The sequence below is a fragment of the Lolium rigidum genome, chromosome 6 (assembly GCF_022539505.1).
Source record: "Lolium rigidum isolate FL_2022 chromosome 6, APGP_CSIRO_Lrig_0.1, whole genome shotgun sequence".
NCBI lineage: Eukaryota > Viridiplantae > Streptophyta > Magnoliopsida > Poales > Poaceae > Lolium > Lolium rigidum.
The window spans coordinates 80,767,023-80,780,106 of record NC_061513.1 but is presented as its reverse complement, the minus strand read 5'-3'; positions in this window follow the sequence as shown (position 1 = coordinate 80,780,106).

Here is a 13,084-nt window from a genome sequence, read left to right as displayed (position 1 = left end):
GTCTTCCTAGAGTTGGTTTCTCGACCAGAGAGTGTTCCTGACTAAACTTATCAGCATTTGCAATTAAATCATTTTGTTTCGATTCAGCAGCAAAGGCTACAACCCCTGTGACCTTCTGCTCACTGATTTCAGAAGTAAAACTTGCGTCTTTAGAAGATGCACCTTCTCTCTCCTTGTGGGATACATTAGGGAAGATCAATTCTGTCGCTGAACTGCATTCCACAAGCTGCATGCAAGTGCTCAGAGTCTCGCTGTTTTCAAATTTGACAACGTCAAGTTCTTCAAGCAGTACCTGTTGAGTCTGATCACATTGTGAGTTGTTCATTGTTTCTTGTGTATCTGTAGTCTTTGCTTCGTATGTGGAGGTGGTGGTTCCTTCATTACTATCTGAGCTGGTGGGTTTTATATCTTCCTTGACAGAATCTTCTACTAGTTGAAGAGCAAATGATGTTGCCGTCATAACCGCAGCAAATTCTTCTATGACGACTTCTTCCTGTACCTTTTCTTCATTCAAAATAGGAAGAGGGCCTAAACATTTAGGTTCTTCTCCATGGTTGACAATTCTGACAAAGTCATGGATACCATTAGATTTCTCACCCCCCTCAAAATTATCTTCTTCATTCTTCTTTGCAACATATTTGCCAATAGTTCCCCCTTGTGCTTTCTCTGTTATTTCAATTACATTATGCTCCATTTCTGCACTTAAAGGATCTGAGATCACTCCTACTGAAGCTATATCCAGTACATGTTTCTGAAATTCTCTGCCATTTGTTGCAATGGGAACTGCTAAAGCTGACTGCAACTGGGAAACAGCTTCACCACTATCGAGTGCACCATATGCTTCACATTTGGGAAATTCTTCCTCCTGATTTTCCAACCCGTGGATCTTCTTGTCTTCTAGTACTTCATGACCATTTTCAAGCACAATATTTATTGCTGTAGTTTTGCAGCTTTTGCCAATTTCACAGATTTTTTGCTTCTCTTCACTCTTGGATGTTTCTTGGTTGGCGTCATCTTCTGCTCCTCTTTCTCTAGGCTCATCTTCCATGACGACCTCCTTAGTCGCAGCATCACGATAATCAGATGTAGTCTCTCCTTGTATTGACGATGGTGTTGATTGATCACATACTGTTGATACCTGAGTTTGTCCTTCTAGGTTTTCAACTGCATCTTCTCCAACTAGATTACCGACCACCGCTGCAACTTCTTGATTGCAAGATTCCTCGTCATCTTTGGGATGACCTTCAAAATTTTCCTGTAACAATGTGGCCGGATTTGATATGGTACTTGCTTCACTACCCTCTGCACTTTCATTTACAAGTTGTTTGAATTTCTCATCAGATGATGAAGTATCTTTGTTGCTTGTCATATCTTCAATTGTGCTTCCGACAGGGACAACTGTTTCTGTAGAATTTGTGATTATTTCAGTTTCACTGCCATCTTGTGTTTCATTACCCGCGCCAGATTATTTTCTTTAATTGGGCGAGCTTATAGGTGCTGAAGGAAAACAAGGCTTATTTCTGAACAATGCTTAACTGCCTATGATTTAAGTGACCCCATTGTATACATTCTAGAGTGCAAGTGTTGTTGTTCATAGAAGAACCATAAGGTACACTTTGTTTGGTGGCTTTGCTTGGTAGCACTAACATAGAAAATTTGCTCTCTTTCAGAAGGAATAGAAGGTATATATACTACTTCATGGGTACTGTAAAAGTCCTCTTTTCTTAGTATCTCATACTGAATCGGCATTTCTGATTTTTTCATACTAAACCATGCTTCTTAAATGACTTATAGTAAAAACACAAAGATAATGTTCTAGTATGAAGATAAGAAAACAAGCTAGCTATGAACCAAATCAGCTGTCTGAACTAACCTTCTTGTCTGCGTAAGTTACTCATCACATGATCATCTTGTGTTGATACCTGATCCTGAAGTGAGACCCTGTTCTTCTCATCTAATTCTTCATTCGCAACCAAGGTTTTTGTTTGATGTGAATCCATTTTATCATCTCCACCATTAGAGATGAGGGGGACATTTAGTACCTCTGGCATATCTACATCCTTAGGGTCGTCCTTTTCCTTATCTAATATAGACAGAGTAATGAATGAGTGATCTGGTGATTCGGCTTCAAATAAAATTGCACTTAAATTTACCGAGAAATAAACTTTTGCACTGAAAACAATAACTTTCTCACCATTCGTGTTCTTGAGCACAGGTGAGCAATCTGGATGGTCCATGGGTTTGTCAAAATCCTTAGCACCATCCTCCGATACTAGAATTACCAAAAAAAAAAAGCTAGTTAGGGAAATATTTAGACTCATTCCTAGATAGAAGATAGTATTCAACAGCATTCTTACCTTGTTGACCAATAACGTTGTTGTTGCCCATCTCATTGCCCATTACTCTCAGCGCAGGCTCTTTAAGTACTAGACCAGCAGAATTATTGGCTATTAGAAACCATGGGGAGGTGCAAGTAAGCAGTACAGACTATTATGGTGGTGGCTACATCAAGATTAGTTAGAAAGGGTGCAACAAGACAGCACAATTTTCCTGTCAACCTCCTAATAATTATAATGCAGGGAGCACATAATAGGAAACACATGCTTTTTGGGTCATTGCTTCCTGTTGTATCATTTAATAAGAGTCGAGGAAATTAAAGTTAGTGATCTGGTCAGATGGCCCAACGATATTTGAATTACATCTTCATCAATGACTGATATTTTAAAGAATGCACTGTAATGCAATGTAGCAGGAAACCTGAAACCTTCTATACGGAGATCATGGGGAGTGGTGTTTTGGAACATGGGAGCATATGCTCCCTCTATTTTGAAATTCATCTTACATATATTTTGAATTTCAAAAAAATTGAAACCAAAAATTCGCATGTAAATCTTCTCGTGCTACACGCTTACAAAGTTGTTTCATAAAAAATCGACTTATCATGTGACAGTGTGTAAAAAAGATAAAACTCAGTGCTAAAAATAATGCTTTTCACGAGATAAGTTTTCTCTTTTTTATATAGACCACAAAAAATATTGATTTTTCGTGAAACTTGACGAACGAACATATATTATGAAGATGTACATGTAAAAATTTTTGTTAAAATTTTTCGACATTTCGAAATATGATTTTTTGGTAGAGGGTGCATACGCACCCGGGAGCCGAATTGAATTTCCGGAGACCATGCATAATCTCTTGTCATATTGGGTGCATGATTTGCTGGCTCTGTGCTTTTGCTGTACAGAAACTCGTGCATTTGCCTGCAGTCCTTATGCACGGGTTGCATGATCTACTCTCTCCGTTCACAAAAGAATGTCTTAACTTTATCAAAATATGATAGTATCTATATAGATACATCTAAATTTTGATAAAGTTAAAACATCATTTTATGTATGAAGGCAGTAATTAATTAGCCCTGAGGTTTGTTCATGACATGATCTGTCGGCTGGTGGAACATTTCAGGCCCTGTATTTACTGTTGAAGACACGCAATACATAGAGATGATTTTCTTTCTTATGTTAGACACATGTTATTCCACACTAGTTAGTGTGTACGATGCAACGCACGTCTCGATTAGTTGATGTAAATTGTAATGCAACATATATATCATAAGCTTAATGATTTTTCATCATTCATCCTTCCGCATCTTTGGCTTGCCCTCACCTTCGATATCTATTTCTAGATACGCGTCTATACTATGGATCGAAGTTCAACTCTTAGTTGTTGCAACTCACAACAATTTCACAGAAATTGAAAAGACATATTTCATGATCTAGGCGATTGTAGCATCAAAAATTTCCATAAACCTCTCATGTTAAGCGGCTATCAAAACCACCTATTTTAAATATGACAATTATTTTGTATCAAAAACTATATCTTACACATACATGCTCAGAGAAACCTACAAGAAAAAGATGCAATAGAGTACGGATAGTGGAAATCAATCTCAGATTTCCGACATAATAAAGTTTAGTTTGTTAGAAAGAGGTACCGAAGGACTTTGGCTCATTGTGATGCTCAAAACATGGAAAATGCAGTGACAAAGGAAATCAATCTTTGAGCGGCGACGCGCCGCTTGTGCGCGTGGGAAAATGTTAAGTCGGAGGCTGCACTTTGCGGTAGAAATTTGAGATGATTGTGGATACATGCTAGATTAGGGTGGAGTGGGATGCAGCGTATATATTCTAGAGCCTAGGAGCGTGCAGGAGATTTCATTCCAAAATAACTACTAATTCAATGGACGGTTTCCAAATCAGTCGGGCGATTCATTTGCAAGGAGGCGCAATGTCATTGGAGCATCCTAGGCCACCAGATCTCAGAAGATAGATGGCTGAGATTAAATGTTCCTGCCGACTTCTTGCTTTTATAAGTAGTTTAGATTTAGATAAACTTCAGCCTTTTGGGATGGATAACAATTTCAACCAGTACAAAATGCAACGAGCTAGAGCTGCATTTCAATCAACCAATCAAGCTTTCGGCGCAACATGCTCCTTGTCTCAGGGTTTTCTTTGGAAGCATTATGTCATGTTTTTATGGACTTAAAGTTTGGACCCAGTTGAGCTGGAGGGGGACATGCGCCTTTGGTTTTGTTAAATTTTGGGTCTACTCATGGCCTACACGACTCTTTCTGCGGATACCCCTTCTCTGGCAGGGCCCTTGTGTGTGCCGTGTGTTCCCTTGCATAGGTTGGAAGTCGTTTCCACCTCACACTTTTTTGTTTACGATTGTTATATCACCGGCTTTTGATCTTGTAGTTGTTGACTGGTTTTGGCAACTTTTGAGCTTACAATATCTTTCTGTAATCTTCTGATTATACACATGTGAGTATAAGTTAATTTCTGGTTGCTAGAGGATCGATCCTCCAACTTGATCCGCCCCACAATCCCCTCACGGCGATCTCCTCCTCTCCTCTATCTCTCTCCTTCACTAAGAACTGGAGAAGGGCAGCCGTGATGCGGGAGGCAATGATACGTCTCCGACGTATCGATAATTTCTTATGTTCTATGCCATATTATTGATGATACCTACATGTTTTATGCACACTTTATGTCATATTCGTGCATTTTCTGGAACTAACCTATTAACAAGATGCCGAAGTGCCAGTTGCTGTTTTCTGCTGTTTTTGGTTTCAGAAATCCTAGTAACGAAATATTCTCGGAATCGGACGAAATCAAGACCCAGGTTCCTATTTTCACCGGAAGCATCCAGAACACCCGAGAGCCGCCAGAGGGGGCCCTGTGGGCCCCCGATGATAGGGTGGCGCGGCCTGGGGCCTGGCCGCGCTAGCCTATGGTGCCGCCGCCTCTTCGACCCTCTGACGCTGCCCTTCCGCCTATTTAAAGCCTCCGTCGAGAAAACCCTGATGCGAAAAACCACGATACGGAAAACCTTCCAGAGCCGCCGCCATCGCGAAGCCAAGATCTGGGGGACAGGAGTCTCCGTTCCGGCACCCTGCCGGAGCGGGGAAGTGCCCCGGAAGGCTTCTCCATCGACACCGCTGCCATCTCCACCGCCATCTTCATCACCGTTGCTGCTCCCATGAGGAGGGAGTAGTTCTCCATCGAGGCTCGGGGCTGTACCGGTAGCTATGTGGTTCATCTCTCTCCTATGTACTTCAATACAATAATCTCATGAGCTGCCTTACATGATTGAGATTCATATGATGATGCTTGTAATCTAGATGTCGTTATGCTAGTCAAGTGAATTTTACTTATGTGATCTCCGGAGACTCCTTGTCCCACGTGTGTAAAGGTGACGAGTGTGTGCACCGTGTGGGTCTCTTAGGCTATATTTCACGGAATACTTATTCACCGTTATGAATGGCGTAGTGAAGTGCTTATTTATATCCCTTTATGATTGCAATGTGTTTTGTATCACAATTTATCCGTGTGCTACTCTAGTGATGTTATTAAAGTAGTTTATTCCTCCCGCACGGTGTAATGGTGACAGTGTGTGCATCCGTGTTAGTACTTGGCGTATGCTATGATCATGATCTCTTGTAGATTGTGAAGTTAACTATTGCTATGATAGTATTGATGTGATCTATTCCTCCTACATAGTGTGAAGGTGACAGTGTGCATGCTGTGTTAGTACTTGGTTTAGTCGTGTTGATCTTTCTTGCACTCTAAGGTTATTTAAATATGAACATTGAATTGTGGAGCTTGTTAACTCCGGCATTGAGGGTTCGTGTAATCCTACGCAATGTGTTCATCATACAACAAGAGTGTAGAGTATGCATTTATCTATTCTGTTATGTGATCAATGTTGAGAGTGTCCACTAGTGAAAGTCTAATCCCTAGGCCTTGTTCCTAAATACTGTTATCGCTGCTTGTTTACTGTTTTACTGCGTTACTACTGCTGCGTTACTACTGCTTGTTTACTGTCCTGGGCAAAGCACTTTTCCGGTGCCGTTGCTACTACTTATTCATACCACCTGTATTTCACTATCTCTTCGCCGAACTAGTGCACCTATTAGGTGTGTTGGGGACACAAGAGACTTCTTGCTTTGTGGTTGCAGGGTTGCATGAGAGGGATATCTTTGACCTCTTCCTCCCTGAGATCGATAAACCTTGGGTAATCCACTTAAGGGAAACTTGCTGCTGTTCTACAAACCTCTGCTCTTGGAGGCCCAACACTGTCTACAAGAATAGAAGCTCCCGTAGACATCAGGCAACCGACCAGTGTAGCGGCGAACACGCGGACGACGGTGTGGGTTCTATGACTAGCGATGACAGTGCCGCAACCGGTGGCGGAAAAAAATTGTAACATCTCAAAGAAGCATAGGTACACTATACTTTTCACACCTAGCCCTCCCAACCCTAGCTGCTAACCCTCCCAACCCTAGCCGCCTCCCTCTGCCGCCGCCGGCAGCGCCGCCGGGGCAAAGACCTCGGGGCGTGGCGGCGGCGGGGGCCCTTCCTCGCTGTAGCGCAGTGGACGGTGGACGAGTTCCCTCCTCCTTGACGCTGCGACCGGTCGGCGTGGATGGATGGGCGGCGGCGGCCTAGCGCTTCAGACTCCCTCCTCCCGTCGGCTCCCCCCGCAGCACGCCGGCAGGGGCTGGTGGTGGGCGGCGGCCAAGCCCATGGTCTGCGCCTTTCTTCCCCCGGCCTCTCACCGGTGCGTGGAGATGGTGTCGGGCTTCTCCCGCAACACGGGGTCACCCGGAGCAGCAGCCTTGGGTTCGACGGTGGAGGCAGCCTTCTTCTTCGCCGGAGGAGGTCGGCTGGTTGCTGGGGTGACGGATCACGAGATCCCTCTACCCCGGCGATGAAGATCTAGTCGACGACGAGCTAGCGGCGAAGGGGCCACCGGTGAACACCGCACTTTGACTTCGTTCTTGGCGGATGATGGCGGCAGCTATTGGCGTCGTTGCCCTGCGAAGGCATCATCTTTGTTGGCCTCTCTGTTTGCTCTCGCCGAGTTGGGGACTCGCGGCTGTCGGTGAAAACCGTGTCAAGATTGGCAGGCGATGGCAGCGTTAAGCATCGCTTCCTTCTTGAAGGCATCGTCATCGCAGTTCGCGGGAACTCACTCATGCTGCTCCGGGGGAAACCCTATATCCAGCAAGGATCGGACGATGATGGTGCTACCTCTTGGGGCATCATTTTTGGAGCAACGGCTGGATGGAGGTGGTTTTTGGTGGAGTGGTGTTCATCTACCACGTTGTCGTCGATGTTTCTCAGCGGCGTGGAGCTGCGGAGTATCGAAGACGGGCGAGGACTGCTGGACGCGGGCAGGATGGTGGAGCTGTTTGGTGTTATGGTGACATCAACGGCAGGCCTGGCACGGTCAATGCGTTGATCTCGCTTGGAGATGGGTTCGAGATAGATGGAGGTTGCGAACTCTGCGACGTGTGCAATGGCACACTCTCAGGGTTTTGCTTTTTGGATGATGTGTGTTGGTGTACCGTCAAGGAGTATGGCCTTGTTCATATGGTTCCCCCTTCATCGTATAGCGAGTTGTCGCTAGGAAGGAGGCTTCGAGTTGATCTTTATATTCCTCTTGTAAGGCATTGTGAATAATTAAATAAAGAAGAAAAATGCATGCATCCTTTGGATGCAGAGGCTGAGACTATGCTCCTTGATCGAAAAAAAATCTCAAAACAGCATGTCATAATGTGGCCCATCAGTATAATTTTGGTGTTTAAAGTGTAAACCAAGGGTGAACACCCGCTGGCACATAGAGCACTGTTTGGCCCTACCTACACAGAGGCAAAATAATAGGACAAATTACTTGGTAACTTATAGAAAAAATATCTAGTGGTACCACACTTTACATGTACCATGATATACCACATCACAAAATATAAAAATTAGATGTCAAAAAAATGTGAAAAAATTTGTGGGTCCTAGCAAGATGTGTGTTTACATTCATAGAATTTTCAGAACCAAATTTGAAATACGCAAAGAGAACAAAAAAGAAAATTGCTATGTGGATAGTGTCATTTTGTGTTTGTCTTTATGTGACACTATTTATGTTGGATTTCTCTGTTTTTTTCTCTAAGGGTATTTAGATTTTGATTCTGAAAGTTATAGGCAATGTAAATACACATGGGCATAGCCCAGTGGTTGGGGTCGCAGTGGCACACCCCAACGACCAGAGTTCGAATCCTGTCAGGAACGAATTTCTGGAATTCTCACGCCGAGGTCCCGCTTCTACTATATCATTTATTGTCTAGTTCCTCCTAGCACTAATTCATTTTTTTTGTAAATACACATGTTGTAAACACTCATAAATTTATTTTGGATTTTTTTTGAAAATTATAATTTAAATTTAAAAAGTAGCATCATGCATGGTATCAAATAAGAGGAGTGCGGGAAATTCAATTCGGCTCCCGGGTGCGTATGCACCCTCTATCAAAAAATCATATTTCGAAATATCAAAAAAAATTCACAAAAAATTTAACATGTACATCTTCATTATATATGTTCATTCGTCAAGTTTCACGAAAAACCAATCTTTTTTGTGGTCTATATAAAAAAGAGAAAACTTATCTTCTGAAAAGCATTATTTTTAGCACTGAGTTTTGTCTTTTTTACACACGTCACATGATAAGTCAATTTTTTATAAAACAACTTTGTAAGCGTGTAGCACGAGAATATTTACATGCGAATTTTTGATTTCAATTTTTTTGAAATTCAAAATATATGTGAGATGCATTTCAAAATAGAGGGAGCATATGCTCCCATGTTCCAAAACACCATTCCCAGTTATCACTAGATATATTCGCGTAACTTATACATGGCAGCATATGCTTCCAATTTTTCTATTGCTTTTCCAATCTTCTCTCTTCTGATTCTTTTTAGCCATCCATTGTTTTATTTTTTTCTTTTGGGTTCTAGTATTTTGTTGTTGTCTTTCTAATGCTTTCGTAGTTTCTTGTCTATGTACGAGAAGATAGGAAAACAATCTTGTGTTTCATGATATTCATCTTTCGTATGGGCTTTTAATTTATTTCCAAAATGCTTTTTTTAATTGGCAAAAAGTTTTCAAATTGTGGAATAAATTTGGACGTGTAGTACTGACTTGTGAATGGGTCTTCTAAGTGTGCTTTTGGGTAATTAATGACAATTCTTATGGACTAATGTTTTTATGGAGTTTATATGAAGGAATACTCCATAGGTATTTCTTATAGTCCATGTGTTGGATTCAAGTGTGAATGCCATGAAGATACATAAAGATTGTACCACTTTTGATCACGTGATCTTGCGGTTGGGTAAGCTTTATCAATTATGCTTTGTGAACTAACCCATCATATATGTGTTTATCTTATCTATGTGAGTTAGGTATCTCGAGAACTTATGCTTTAAACTTGTCTTCCATTTGGTGATAATGGACATGTGAAGATGTGCTTCAAGGAAGCTTTCTCATAGTGGTGTATGGGGGTGAAATCATGAGTCTTCACGAAGCAACAATAATCAAGTGAGGCATTCTGTCTTGAATGGAGTTTGAAGCGTTGTCATCAAGATCAAGCGGGATGCACAAGGCAGAGTATAGCCTTGCTAGGTTTTCCTTTTACCGGTCTCAAAGTGGTTGTTGGGTGACCGGGTTATAGGATAGATAGCCGCACTATCAAGAGGGGCTTTCGGGAGCTCAATGCTTTTCATGCTTTGCATCACTATATTCTTGTTGCTTCTTGGTGTTTCTACGTGTGAGGTGCTTGAGCTTGTTGCTAGCTTTCAATAAGGCCAAGTTCATCGAAAATAAAATTTGTATGCATCTTTTATTGTGTTTTCGAGTTTGGATGTCTTTATCATTTCTTGACGTTGTGAGGCTTCCTCTCTAAAAGCTTGGGGTTCTATTCCTTGTATCTTTCCAAAAAAATTGGTTTCATCTTAAGTGGAGTTTGGGAACTTTGTCGAAGCTTAGTTCTTCTAAGAAAACAACAATTTGAGGGGTTCTAATGATTTCGGAGCAGAAACTCCCAGCCGGAATTTCTCGGCGAGCCGGAATGCTTCCGGTTTATGACGAAAGGCATACCAGTACATAGTTCCAGCGAAATCGGAATTATTTCGGCGGGTCGGTTGACACCAGCCTAGCCTTATGCGATGTCAGATTCCAGCACCGATTTCGACCGGCCGATTTGTGCGCCCATCCAGTCTAGCGAGGGAACCAACTAAAAGGATTGTATGCCGCACCTAGAGGGGGGGGGGTGTTAATAGGTGCTCCAAATTTTAGTTCTTTTTCAATTTAGGCTTGACACAAAGGTAAATTCTGTAGATATGCAACAAAGTGAACTTACGTAGATGACAAGCTAGACGACTAAGAAAGCTACCACTAAGCAAGATACTATAAATACAATAAAGGATAGAATTAATCGAGAGTGGAGTATGCGGAAACACAAGGGATGATTCCCGTAATTCCTTCCTTTTGAGGGGAAGTACATCTACGTTGGAGGGGTGTGGTCGCCACGAAGGCTAGACCAACGCCACAAAGTTTTCACCCTATTATCCTGTGAGCTTTGCCACAAAGGCCTGACTCACATGTCACCCAAGGGATTTCCTCGAGGCGGAAATCGGACCTTTACAAGGTTCTTGGGGCATGCATCCACAACCGAATTGGAGCCTGGAACACTAGCCAAAGGGGCCTCAAGTGAGGGGGGAATTCAAATTGCTTTGGTGAGGATGTTGATCTTGGTCTTCTCCTTCGATTCTGCAAAGATCAAGAGCTTCGGATGGTTCGGGGTGGAGATCTAGTGATTTTGTCGCTCAGCTTTAAGGTTGTTTTTCTTGGGGAAAATGAGCTGCTTCATTTGGGGAAGAAGGGTGCTATTATACCCCCACAGGAAATGTAGTCATTGAAGGAAAACTTGGGCCGGAGTCCCCGATGTACAGACACCCGAGTCTCAGGTGTGCTTCTTCACTTAGAACTCTCATCCTAGGGACCGAAGTCTCCGGTCCTGGGTGTGTAGAAACGCCCAACACCAGACTCTACGGACCAAAGTCTCCGGTCCAGCCACAAAGACCATGGACCCTGATACAGGGGGCAAGGCACAAGGGCCAAAAAAATTGAGTTTGGTGCTACGGGGACTTTCACCGGAGTCTCCGGTCTGAAGGGACGTAATATCCGGTGTTAGCTAGGTTGGAGTCTCCGGTCTGGAGATAAGCAAGAACCCCAGTTCTTGTGGTTCTCTCCACCAACATTCCTCACCAACTCTTTAACTCCACCAACATTCCTCACCAACTCTGTAACTGGATCTTGGGCACATGTTGACATTTCATCACAAAGCTACGGGCGTCTTCATGATCTTTTCACGTTTGAGTTGTCAACCACCGTGACAATCTTATCGTAGAAAAAATCTAGAACACATAGGCACACAGTAAACACATGTATGTTGTTAACAAACACACAAAACATCATTATGGGAGAAATGTCCTTTCACTGGCGCCGCTGGTTTTACCGTCGGTTTGGGTCGCGGGAATTCCCCTAAACGGCTAGTTTTATCCCTTGAACTATAAATAACCCTTCTTCCTCCTTGAGGAGGCAAGATCAACCATTATATTTCTCTCTCTCTCTCTCTCTCTCTCTCTCTCCCATACTGCATCGTTGAACCTCAAAAGCTTGTTTCCTCTCCATTCTTTCCTATGATTCTTCCATCTTCTTGAGGGATTTGTAAAAAGGGAGATCTACATCTACAATCGCTAGCAAGAAATTCCTCCTCTAAGTGAGGGGAACTCTTAGGAACTAGATCTTGGAGTCATTTGTTGATTTCCTCATTTGTCTTCTTCTCTAGTTCTCCGTAGCGTTTGTTGCTTTGGTGGGATTTGAGTGTGAAGGATTTGAACATCCTTGGTGTTTTTGCTTTTTCATCATTGCATAAGTGTCGAGCTCTCCATTATGATTAGCTCGAGTGAGATACCATGAGCTTGTTACTCTTGGAGGTTTCCTCCTAGTTGGCTTGGCGGTTGGCACTCCGGTGACCTCCTCGTGGAAGATTGTGAAGAGGCATGTGCTTCTCCTTCATGCAGGTTGTGAAGTGCTTGTGGTGCTTGCCATCTATGGATTGGAGCAAGGTAGTCAAAATCCCGATCCTACTACCGGAATCCTACAATTTGACAATCTTACATAACCGTATCGATCTAAATCCCACTATGAATCCCAATCGGGTAGAATCCATGTTGAGTCCCGGTCCAAATCATAGAATCCTTTACAATAATGTAGAATCTCGATACTTTTTATGGATTTTTCGATTCTACTAACTCTTGATTTTTCCCATCCGCTAAGCCAAGGCTTACTACTTAAACATCCCAAGCCCTTTTCACTTGCTTCGGTACCCTTTATTTACCTACCAAACATCAAAGGATCTATCACTAGAACATTATTGCTATAAACTTTATGGATTATTATTTTTATCTCCATTATACTATTAAACAAACATTGTACTTGATAAAAATATCTTCTCTGAGTACGTATAGTAGGATCCCAGATTCTACGATTCGATACTATGACTCGATTCTGCCCAACGAAAATCGACTCAACTCCAAATCCCGACTCTGACTACCTTGGATTGGAGGAAAAGCTAACCATAAGTGTCCTTCGTGGAATTGTCTTGGAGAAGAAGGTGAGCATTTGTCGCGTTCGG